General features: G+C 40.5%; 1 pseudogene; it reads right to left on the bottom strand.

The window, feature by feature from the left end:
- Nucleotides 1-9,876: 9,876 nt before the first annotated feature.
- Nucleotides 9,877-10,933, bottom strand: LOC137996337 (peroxisomal membrane protein PEX16 pseudogene; annotated as a pseudogene).
- Between the last annotated feature and the right edge of the window lie 1,628 nt (nucleotides 10,934-12,561).

Raw genomic sequence — 12,561 nt, 5'->3', positions numbered from 1 at the left:
TGTTTTTGCTTTAAAACCTATTGTTTTTAATTTCTTTTATTTTTTTGGGGAGCTTGTTCTAACCGTCCCTACCCACAACACTAGCCGTGTCCGTTAACCACGTCCCTGACCGCGTGCCTAACCGGGTCCCAACCCACATATGGGACTGATTTCTTGGATTGAACCCGTGATGACACATCTGTATGTGGAGAGGTACCAGTAACACCAAGGAGTTCAAGAAAGGACGACGGCTACGGCAACGAAAACGATTAGTTCATTGGAGGAAGGAAATAGGGAGTTTAACCACGTGATGACTGCAACCGGAAGAGAACACTTCACATGCCAGGACAGAGCTCTCTCCCAGATTTTTAAACTAATCGTGTCTAATAGTGAAAAGATATGGAACTATATGAATGTGGTAGTGTCAAGACAAGTTATATAGGGAAACAGCTAGAATTCCAGTTGCTGTTTTGTTGCTCCGTAACGTTGCGCGCTTCAGCTCCATAATAAACACTACTTGGTTCGCTGCATTTGAAAGATCAACTCTAAAACACCATTTTACATCAACCAAACACCCTATATTTGGTATTTAAACCCTTATATCTCAAAAGAGAGCTTGGTGATTGTAACAATCTCAATAGTTAAAGGGTCAGGCTTCAACTTCTTCAAAAAAGATGAGTTTCTGGTGATCTTCCTCCCTTCGCTCTCAGCAGTAACCATCGTGCCCTTGCGGTTTGTGACAACAAAGGGTTTGGGGTTATAGGGGGTCCCGGAGCTGCTGCGCGAGAGGTTACGTCTGACTAGGGCCTTGTCCCCTTTTTTGCGATATTGCTCGGCTTCACGTACACTCTACGGTCAGCATAGGTCTCCATCTTTGCCTTAGCCAGCTGGTCACGGTGCTTAATGGACGCCGCGTCTCCTGAAGGACTGGGCACATTGGGAACTTTGATACGCATTGGTCTGTTGAATAAAACTGTGGCTGGCGGTTGTCCTGTTGAAGAATGTGGGGTTGCTCTGTAGTTACGGAGCATATCGTGTAACTCTTGTTTCCAGGGGCGGTGCTCCACTATAGCCGCTTTGATCGTCTTCTTGATCGTGCGCATGAACCGTTCTACTTCTCCATTTGCTTGCAGCCATTTGGGCGTTATCTTTCCGTGGTTACATCCCGACCTCTTCGCAAAGGACTTAAACTCCTTCCCATTGAATGGTGGGCCGTTGTCGATACACACTTGAGCCGGTACGCCGAACTCTGCGAATATCTTGTAGAGACGTGGTATGACAACCGGCGCAGACACTGAGGGTATGAACTCCACAATAGGGTATCTGGAGTAGTCATCATAGAGGACAAGTAGGTATCCTCCATCCGACAGTTCCTTAAAATCAGCACTAATCTGTTGCCAGGGTTCCTTTGGCAGTGGTGACATGTCGAGTGACTTGCGCTTGGTTTCTAAGGCATATTGTAAAAGATAGGCTAGATTGGATTTGTAAAACATGGATTTGTAAAAAGTGGATTTGTAAAAAGTGAATTTGTAAAACATGGATTTGTAAAAGGTGGATTTGTAAAAGGTAGATGTGTAAAACATGGATTTGTAAAACACAGATTTGAAAAAGGTGGATTTATAGAAACATGATAGCATAGTTCGACTGATGATTTGTTTATTTCTTTGTCTATCCCATGTTCACTTTAATTATTTTATTTTATTCTATTTTCATTTTATTTTATCACTTGACGTTGAAATAAACAATTTGTTCGTGCATTGTTGAGTAATATTAGCATTTGGGAATTTTTAAGAACATTCAAGAAGTAATTACGGCTAGTAAGCATTCTCGGCATTCTCTCGTGTTCAAAAAAAAAACCCTCCTGCTTATATTTAATTCAACAATGCAGTCGGCGCGTTTTTTTTTCTCAAATGATAAACATGTTAATACACAGGAGCTGGTCCAGACCGATTTCCAACGTTTTACGGGAATCGGTAATTAAACTAAGGCAAATAAAAGTGGAACAAACAAAAGTGTACGTGACAAACAAACGACCTAGAAAGTCTTACTTGTTCAACCTTCTTCTGCTGCCGCAGAAAGAGTTTTTAGCCTGTTTTCGGCGTCTTTCCATGAGCAGCAAGAGAGTGCACTTTCTGACTACTTGCACGCAAGTGTAATGCTGCAATTTAAACAATCGCAGATAAGCTACATGAGAGTCTAGTCTAGTACTAGTGTGCATGTTAACATGAACCACATGTTTATTTGAATTTCATTGTGGATTTGTTGCATTTCTTTCTTGTAAACCAACGGCTTCTAATATGTATTTTTTGGAGTTATTTGCAATTTTTTCAAAGAGCATAATTTTAAAAAAGGGGCATAATTTGGAAAAAAAAAGCATAATTTTAGCATAATATCGCCCAAAAAAAAGCAATGCTACTAGCATAATATGCTACGTTTACTAGCATAATCTATAAAGACCTACCTGTAACCGAATACATGTACCGCTTGCACTCAAAGGTCATCTTCCCACTAGAAATTAATTATTACACGCTCTCTAGTACGCGAACTTGGGCTGCCTGTGGAGATACTTACCCACCACTACGCGTGGTCTAACAAAGAATTTGAAGAAATTTCAACCTCAGTTGCGTCAAGTAAGGCATCATATTGTGTCCGACCCTTTGGAATATTGACATCTGACACCGGAATTTTAATCAGGAAATATTATTTTGCTTACTTGACCTATCATACCCCATTCTAAACCAAAAAGTTCTTCGTCGGCACTTGCTTTTCCAAGGGTAAAGGGTAATGTATTTTAAACCAACTTTTTTGCTGACGTGCTTCCAGGTTGGCGCAGCTAATAATTATTATTACACCCTGTTGAAATGGGGAGAACTCGATTGCATGGTCCAAGAATTGTTGTGTTCTTGATTAATCTTTTTGTGGAAGCAATATTATGCGTGCCCTATATTGGCGAGCACAACTGACCAAATCCCACGAATGGGGCAAAAACGGCAAACTGATATTTTCTGTCTCGCTTGTACTTTGTGGGTGTGTTCGCTACGAAAATCTGCATGTAGAATTTAAGACTCGGATCTTCCAGAATTGCAACTGAACACAAAATCCAAAAATGGTTTGCTATTGAAATCTCGAGAATGAGTGCAATTAATAAAATCCGCAAATAAATCCGTTTTAGGATTTTGTGTTCCAATGAAAATCGGAAAACGGATTGCCAATCGAACGCACCCCCAAGTTTCTCAATAGAACACACCCTTTCTTTATTCTTGAGTAAGTTAGTGAACTAAGCCCCACACGGGCGAGGTTTTCAGCAGCACGCAGGGTTCGAAATGACACTTTTTTCTCTAATAATATCTGGTGCTCATAATTAATTTTTCTTTGTAAGGAAAACTTTTCAGAGAGAACAGGTGAAGTGAAAACAATGTTTTCTGCCTGGTCCACTGTATCTGTGTTGTAGACTATGTTGTTTTCTTTGCAAACCTTTCTTGACAAGTGAGATGGACAGAGGTTTTTACTCGAGTATCCTAAAGTGAATTTGGAATTGATTTTTATTTGTACACCTTTGTGATTGCCTACTGTGTGCGCAATAAAAACTGCCGTTCATCCCTCGATGCATTAATTTGCTTCGTGAGTTCCGAATGACCTTCTAAATTGCGTATGTTTCAGCACTTATACGACACTTCAACAAAAACCACTTTAAAAACTGAAGCGCAGCCAGGATTAGGCATATTAAAATACAATAAAAAACGTTCTCTGGCTAAAAATTTTGAAAAAGAATATAAGCTTTCGGCTGTCGATCTACAGCCTTCCACGGATAAAACGTTGAATGTAAATTAGTGAAATATATACAGAAAAGGCGAGATAAAAATGATAAAAAGAACAGAGTAAAGGTATGAAAAATGGTGGCCAGCACTTATACGACACTTAAACAAAAACCACTTTGTCTTTACTTCATAACTTGTGTTGTTGTTTAGATCAAGAGACAAACAATGGGATTGCATGGGATCTGGTATTACAAAAGAAAATAAGGCGAAGGGCTCGTTTTTGAAGAACAAGAATCTTCCTTAAATCACACTGAGCAGCTAAGCCCCAAGCAGCTATACCGCAATACATACGTGGAAATACAAGTGATCGATACATTTGAAGAAGGGTGTTTAATGGTACATGGTGGCACAATCTCGCTATTAAACCAACAATTTTGCTGATCTTAGAAGCAATGTAATCAATGTGTTTTTTCCAAGTTTTAAAAGTGCTTGTCAATTAGGACCCCAAGAAATTTAACATAATCCTTGATTTGAAGAGCTGTTACAGCGTTCATATTGTTATCTTGTATTTTCAAGCATATCTGATAATTAAGTTTCTTTTGCATGGGTCTAAAAATGACAAAATTTGATTTTTTTGCATTAATAGTTAGTTTAGTTGCATTCAGCCAGTCGCATACATTTTTCAATTTATGGTTAACTACGGCTTCTAGAGACTGCAAATTCTTGTCAGCATATAGTAAATTTGTACCATCAGTAAACAAGTAAAACCTGAGTTTATCAGAACAAGTATAAATGTCATTTACATAAATTATAAATTGGGAAGAGTAATGGTCCTAGAACAGAACCTTGCGGGGCTCCAGTGACCGAATTCCTCTTGGAAGATACATGATTATCAATTTGAGTTGTCTGAGTATGGTCAGCCAAGTAAGACGAAAACCAGGTGTAGACAATACCCCTAATTCCATAATGATGCAGCTTGCTAATGGCTTACGTTATTCGGCGAAACGAAACGAAAGGAAACGAAACAAAACAAAACAAAAAGAACTTTATTACACATTCAAGAGTGAACGATGCCGGGCAATAACAATTATTGTTGTCCCTAGATCCCCTGTTTCGCAAAATACCAATAGCGGTCGATTGGTAATCGACAAAACAAGGCTCGCAAACTATTTTTATTTTTCGTCCTCGTACTACTAACAATCGGTGAAGTAAAGCGTCCAATGAGAAGGAAAATATATAATAATCTCATAAAAATGTAAACAAATAGAAAAAAATAAAGGTAAATAGCCAAAAAACGAATAATAAATTAATAAAGAAAAATAAACTGGTATGATTTCTGAATATGAGAAAATAATATTTTGTTGGAAGTAATTGGAATGCGATCACCTTGCTCTTCAAGAAATAGCTTCGATGATACTAGTTAATTTTTCTTTTTTGGTCTATTTTTCGTTTGTGGTCTGTGTCAATTTTTTTAATATTAATATTATAATTTTTTCATATTCCGGGATTCTGATACGAGATTTATAGAATTAAGGCCATTTTAGGGCCTATTTACATGGAGGTGAGGTAATCCAGGGAGCTGGGGTAACCCGCCTACGTTGGGTCTAAAAATACCTCGCGTTTACATGCAATCTTATCACACCGGGATCCCGGGTGACCTTTCTCGAGAATACTTCGTGGTCGCTAAGTACGTAAACAAGCAAAATGGCGTTTGAAGGACGCAATTTGCCGGTTAATACTCTTTTGCTCTCACTATCTTCTCTTGCTTCAACTTTTCAGTGGTGTGGTTTCTCATTATCACTTTTAATGTTGCAACGCTTCCGCCAAAGGCAGTATATGGTGACACTAGCCAACCCCGGGTTGCCAGGTTACCCCACCTTTAAGCCTTAATTAAGGATGGCAAAATGCGACCCCGGCCTGGCGGGTTACCGGGTCTAGCAGAATGCGAGGCTTAAAAAACAAACTCTTGCGCATCTGTAAGCCAGTGTTTGCTTTATCTAAAAAATATAATTTCTGACGGTTGAGCGTGCGAATAAGACAGAAATTGATATTTCTACGGCACGAGAACAGAAAGGTCTGGGTACGATTGGTGTAGCAGGTTGTCTATAAAGTGTCAGTTCATCACGTGGTGAGGCATTCTAGGCCTGCATCAGTCCGATTAACTTTTGTTTCTTTTATAAATCATTATTATTTTGTAACTAGAGGTCCTCTAAACCCCGGAGGGATTGTGGCATTGCATTGGTTCGGGGAATACGTTTCCAGTTTTTTCCCCCACGGGGGTTTTTTGGTTTTTCGTATCCGGCGGTGTCACAGGGAATCGTTTCCCCGTAGTCAATTAGTTGTTGTTATTGTTCCACATGTAGGTGGTTCATGCTTGCTGCTGGTGCGAGGCCAAAAGATACCAAAATAAACCTAATGGGTTGCATTTGTCTGTGTAGTGAAGTTGAAATGGAAATTTTCGAAGGCGGAGCGCCTATAAAAATAGTTTGCGAGCCTTATTTCGTCGATTACCAATCGACCGCTATTGGTATTTTTCGAAACAGGGGATCTAGAGAGGACAATAATTGTTAGTGCCTGGCATCGTTCACGTTTTTCCTAAATCCTTTATAGAACCTGCCTTCATCAGTAGTTATCTGAATACCTTTTTGAACAGTTCTCTTCGAAGAACCCGCAAATGTTTTCAAGGAACTTGAATTGGTGGTAAACTGGCTTTCATCGTTCAACTCGCAGAATTTACCTTCCGGGTCGATTTCCTTGTAGTTGAAGTACAAGCACTGACCGTTTTCCATACACAAAGCATGACAGCAAGCGGTTCCGGTGCATCACATTTCTGATTACATCTTGTTATGCAACTCTTGGTTCTTTATATGGTACCATACAATTGTTGTTACCCGAAACAATATATATTTTTGTGTATATTCGGTCCTTCTGAATGGTACAGTTTCTTGAAAATGTTACAAGCAACAACTGGTTTGAGCCAATTCAAGGATTTCACCTTCTGGAATATTGCATGCAGAGGACATGTTTACGTTTAAGTGAATGAAGGGGTAGTTTCTAAAGAAACTGTGATGCTGCGTCGGTGGGGAAGTAGTATACAAAAATTTGGTTTTATCAACGGAGTTGATAATTTAAATTGGCCACCGTACAGAGATTCTAAAAGCTGACGTTTCGAGCGTTAGCCCTTTGTCAGAACGAATCGTTTCACATGTACCTCCGCAAATGTCATTTATTGCATAACCTGTACGTTATGCAATAAATTATACATCGGTGAGACAGGTAGACGACTAGGTGACCGATTCCGCGAACACCTTCGCGATGTTGAGAAGAATGACAGGGATGCATCTAAGCCAGTCGCTCGCCATTTTAATCTGCCTAACCACTTCAAAAAACACATGGCTATCTGCGGCTTTTCCCTACATCTAGGTACGACGGAAGGCCGCAAGAATCTGGAACAAAAATTCATCTTTCAAATCGGCACCCTTAATCCTCACGGTATTAACGAACGCTTTTCATTTAACTAATATATTCCTATTTTTCACGTTGCCATGTTACCACCAATAGCGTAGCTCCTACTCTACTATAAAAACTACACGTAACCCATAATCCCTCGATTCGCTCTGACAAAAAAAAAAAAAAAAAAAAAAGGATTCGCTCTGACGAAGGGCTAACGCTCGAAACGTCAGCTTTTAGAATCTCTGTACGGTGGCCAATTTACATTATCAACTCCGTTGATAAAACCAAATTTTTGTATATTATGTTTAAGTGGACTCACTCAGTTTAGGGACAGTACTTCCTCTTAAACATACCGGTACCATGAAAATGAACGCCAGGGTGGGAATCCTGTGACACCTGGATTAGAAGGCCAACAACGATCTAACCAAGACGTTATGGCTTTGATTACAATAATTTACTGGCCCGAGATTTGCTCTTTTCATCTCCTTATCTAGAAAAGTACAGTGTCTGTTAAGGCATCATCTGAAACAATAAAATGATAAACGTGCTAATAAAAAAAATACAATTTACCTATAAAATCATATTCTTTCATGTGAATGGTGTTTGCTCGCTCAATGCCAATCTCAAGATGAAGAATGCTGAGAAGACATTCACACGCTGAGATTTTAAGCTAGTAAGCCTTTGACGTTATTTTCCCTGGATCCAACTCTTTGAGGTCCAATCGGTCAGTTTTGAACGTGTGTAATGGCGGACCGTGAAATATGAAATTTACACTAAAAGAAAACGGCCTTTGGAGAAAAATCAAAGCTTAAAATTTTGCTAGTCAGGCCCCAGTTGTTCAAAGGATGGATAGCGCTATCCACCGTATAAATCACTATCCAGCGGATAAACACTAGCAAAACCAATTGTAGCCTGCGAACAAGCTCCCGGTTAGCGCCCCGATCGCTTCGCACTCCGAATTATTTTGTCCTCGCCGGGAGCCTGTTCGCAGGCTAAACCAATTGAGTTATCCAGTGGATAGTGATTTATCCGGTAGATAACGTTATCCATTGTTTAAACAACTGGGGCCACACTTTCAAAATCTGAAGAAAAAACGAAGTGACTTTTTTTCTTATTTCAGGGGCACTTAAATGCCTGGATATACCCTTAGGAAAACTCCCGCACACATTATTCACAAAGATCAGGGCACAGAGTTCCCGGTTTTGTGGTGTGGCTTGAATTTTCAGCAAACACTTAGACTTAAAGGGACACTTCGTGTTGGATGTCAAAATTGGGTGTGCATCAACCTTGTAATTATAGGATCAATCCTGCATGAACATAAGTGGGATTTTCCAGCAAAAAGTGGGCCAGGCCGGCTTGGTAGTGATGTTTCAAAAAGGGCTTATACTGTATGAGTCCAAGCATAGTTAATAGAGGGGAATGGTTAGGAAGCTCGGCAAACATCAAAGGAGCAAACAAAGATGCCAAGATTTTGGTTGGAAATACCACGACCGTGCATGCACAATCTTTTGTTTTGCGCTCATACACTATGCATGAATTACGTAACTAACACGTTTCTATTGGTTAGTTCCTCAGTAAACAACTTTTGTGTTTTGTGCACAGTCAAGGCCAAAAAAGAGAACAAAAACCTGCCTAGAGTCGTCACCAACGCGATTTAGAGCTGTGGCATTATAAATTGCACTATGCATTAATATCCACATTAGATAGAGTAGCATCAATAGCAGCATCCAATCATGTCTGATTTTGTCAACAATGTTGGAATTTAAACGTCACCTTACCTCAGAAACTACCCCAGAGCTATTATTCTTTTATTTCCAACATCGTTTTTTGTCTATTTTTTTCTGCCGTGTATGTAATGCCGCGACGCTTATCACACCTAAGGGTACCGGATCCACGCCTCCCGTGTCTCTGTAGACTTTTGCCACCCATTTCGCCAAAAATATGCAGTCCGTACCCTCCCACTTCCCCTTCTCGGCTTGTCCATTTACCCCTCTCGCTGAGTTGCACTTTATTGATGCAGATAATTATAAAAAAAAAAAAAAGAGAACATATTGGTGTCCCCGAATAATCCTCCGGGAATTGAGCTCTATTATCATGCAAACGTCTTCTTTTGTTCCGGTGGAAAAATAAGGTTACTGATCACGTGACTGAAAACACTTCATACGATGGTTGGCAATTCCACTACCAAGATTACTGGATGCTTACTCAAAGGCAGATGCTACAATCAAAAACAATCAGTTTTTCAATTTTTCTGCTCTTGTTACTTAAACTTTAAATTAGTCACACTTTTATTAAGAGATTTCTGAATAAATTTAATGTTAACATCTTTTCCAATTATCAACAGGATGACCCTTCTTCTTATAGTAAGCCTACGAAAAGCTTATTGCTGTAACAAAATCCACACAACAATGAAAGAGCTCCATGTAAGTTATCAAAAAACATGTAAGAAACCAGAGGATGGATGTCAACCATACCTTCACTCTACCACAAGTAGCCCAAAGGGTCAAGTGGACTTTTGATGCTAAAGTTCTTTCCTTTGCCCCCAAAATATTGGTAAATCAACAGAATAATGTCTGACAAGTCAGCCAAGAAGTGTGTGTGCCTTTACCGGTAACTGTCCAGAGAGTGAAATCATCCATGAATGCAAGGGTTACTTCACTACCTGGATAGTGAGAAACATGGGTACTTAGGAACTCCAGTTATAAAAGTAAATCTTTTGCCATGTTGGAAGGTAATCTAGAAGGGGATTGAGTATGAAAGACACTCCAGGAATGGTATCACTCATGAATCTTAAACAAACAAGAATTTTTGTCTTTGAGTAGATGTCATAAAATGGTGATAACGACAGGTAAAACAGCAGAAGAAGGGTTCTTCTGGACAATTCTGCTTTTTCATCCTCATTCAAGTCACCTGGGTTATGCTTGAAATATGAAGCAGTGGTCTTGAAATGTACAGACTCTCGGCCAACATTCTTTGTGAGGACAGATTTGTTGGTTCAAGCGCCTTGTTTGCATTAGAGGGGTCCTTTGGAAGCCTCCAAGAGCGTACAGGGTCATTTGGTGTTGCATTTAGGGATCTCATCAGTCTCCCTGATCTGACCCCCTCCATGTGGGCCCACTTTGTGGAGTGTTGGTGATGTCCGCAGAAGACACTGCCTGTTCCTCTTCGACACCAGTTTCATCCGTCAAATTTTGATGACCGACATTTTCTTCTCTGTTCAGCAACTTCGATCGATCGAGGAGAGGAAACAATGGAGTTCGCTGAATTCCAGAACTGTGCTTGAACAGCAATACGAATCTCAAAGCTGCCTTGGCAATTTGCAAGACAACCACAATGATCCACTTCCCTGCCTCTCCCCAGATACGGCTGGCTCCCAGTTCAATAAACACCTCCAAATATTCCAGTACAGTTAACCACAGCAAGACGGGGTTCTTTCTTTGCGTGGTAGTTTCATCAACAGTTACCTTTCCATCAGAAAATATGCCATCGTTAAAAAGAGTCAAAATTTGCGAGGAGGAGAAGACAAGTTCGGCCAACGCTTCAGAAGCGCCAAATCTTCCGGGAAGAATGTACGACAGGGCACGCAGAATAGACTCGATTTTCGTAACAGTCTCCGGATTGTGCAATACAAACTCTCGATACTTTTTCCATAGAATACCTGTGTGTGATGAGCCCAACGCCACTAACTGTTGCGAAGTTTGAAGAAAATTTGCAATGAAATGTCTTCCCGACATTATGTTTCTCGCTATGCGCGCGCAGGACAAAAGACATTTTAAAATTAAACGACGGAAGCTAGGGACTAGGCACGAGGTTGCCGTGTGGCCTTAACCACCCCGGTGGGTAGAAGTAGGCGGACCCGTACGTTCAACAAAGGGGTTGCAGTAATCGTATTCCAACAAAATTTCCTTTGAAAGAGTACAATTAAAAAAAAAAAAGATTGTTGATGCTGACCTCTCATACATGCTCAATCTTGTTCCCAGGACTTTTTCTTCGAGTGGAACGTGACCCTGTGTGATACCGTTGCCACGGTGATATATGCCTTTCCTCGTGATATGTGTTCCCCCGAACACGAATAACTGGTGATATGTGTTTCCCCGGTGGGAGAACACAAAAACAACGTAGAATACGCGTGTAGCCTTATCGATACTTTCAGACTTATGATGGCTCGATTACAGATGATCCTGAGACTCTCGGATCCTGATAAAAATATTTAAAACAAAATAATACTGCAAAGCTGGTTGTATGGCTGTGAGGATATATATATTTTTGATTTAGCAATATTTCGTCAGGCACGGCTTCTTCAGGAAGCTAAATGAAATCCTTTTCCAAGCGAAGCCCTAGGCTCGATTGACCAGCCGTTTTGTGCTCCCGCGTTTCTCCGCGCGCACCATGGCTGCTGGATCACTGGTCCAGCCAATTGCATTTTCCACCAATCAGAAAGTCGTCTGCCTTCCGAGCACTAAATACAATTGACTGAAATACAATTCAGACAGGTGCTATGTCACGGACAAACATCGCGGACCTGCTATCCAGCCGTTCGTTGGGAGGAGGATGTTAACCGCACCCCCAAAACGGCTGGAAAATCAAGCCTAGCGAGGCCAGGAGCCCACGACCAGGAGCGAGCAAATCCCATACTAAGCCTATGTCAAGGCGTTTTAACAGACCAATTTATTTTTAGGCTACCTTTCCCGCCAAAATACAAAGGCATTATTGCTTTGGTGACGCTGTGACGTCTAGTTAGTCTCCTGTGATTGACCGTCAGGCCCCTTGCGAGAGTCTCACTCGCGGGAAATTCAATATAAAAATAAATCAGTCTGTGAAAACGCCGTGGCAGGAATACTGGATTTCGCTTGTAGTCATGAGCTCCTGGCAAAGCCCGTAACTGAATAAATTTGGGTAAAGCGGTTAAGTTTCTAAAGAAACTGCGGTACTGCGTCGGTGGGGAAGTGAAACACAGTAATGTGTTTAACATCGAGTTAATATGGTAAACTGACCACCATAAAGAAATTTGAAGCTAACGTTCCCTGCGTTAACTCTTCGTCAGAGCGAATTTACCATACCGACCCAGTTTATAAGCCCATTTCTGTGAATAAATCTGGACCTGTTGTTTCCATATAATTTTATTGGGGCGTGTTTATTTTTTAATTTTTTTTCCAAAAACTTGATACTCGGTAATGGATATTTTTTAAGGATTAAACCACTGCAAAAACCATGTACGATCAAAACTTGCTCTACGTTGGATCAAAATAGATCGTGACCACACCAAAAAACTTTAAAATGGAAAATATACTGCAAAGGTTGGTCAAGACATCGTGAACATAGACGTTGTTATAATATTTCGGCTGGCCAACACCAGCCTTCTTCAGGTTTA

Source organism: Montipora foliosa, chromosome 3 (genome assembly GCF_036669935.1).
Source record: "Montipora foliosa isolate CH-2021 chromosome 3, ASM3666993v2, whole genome shotgun sequence".
In the NCBI taxonomy this organism is placed as follows: domain Eukaryota; kingdom Metazoa; phylum Cnidaria; class Anthozoa; order Scleractinia; family Acroporidae; genus Montipora; species Montipora foliosa.
The sequence above is the reverse complement of the archived record's forward strand: the minus strand, read 5'-3'. Positions and strand labels throughout refer to the sequence as shown.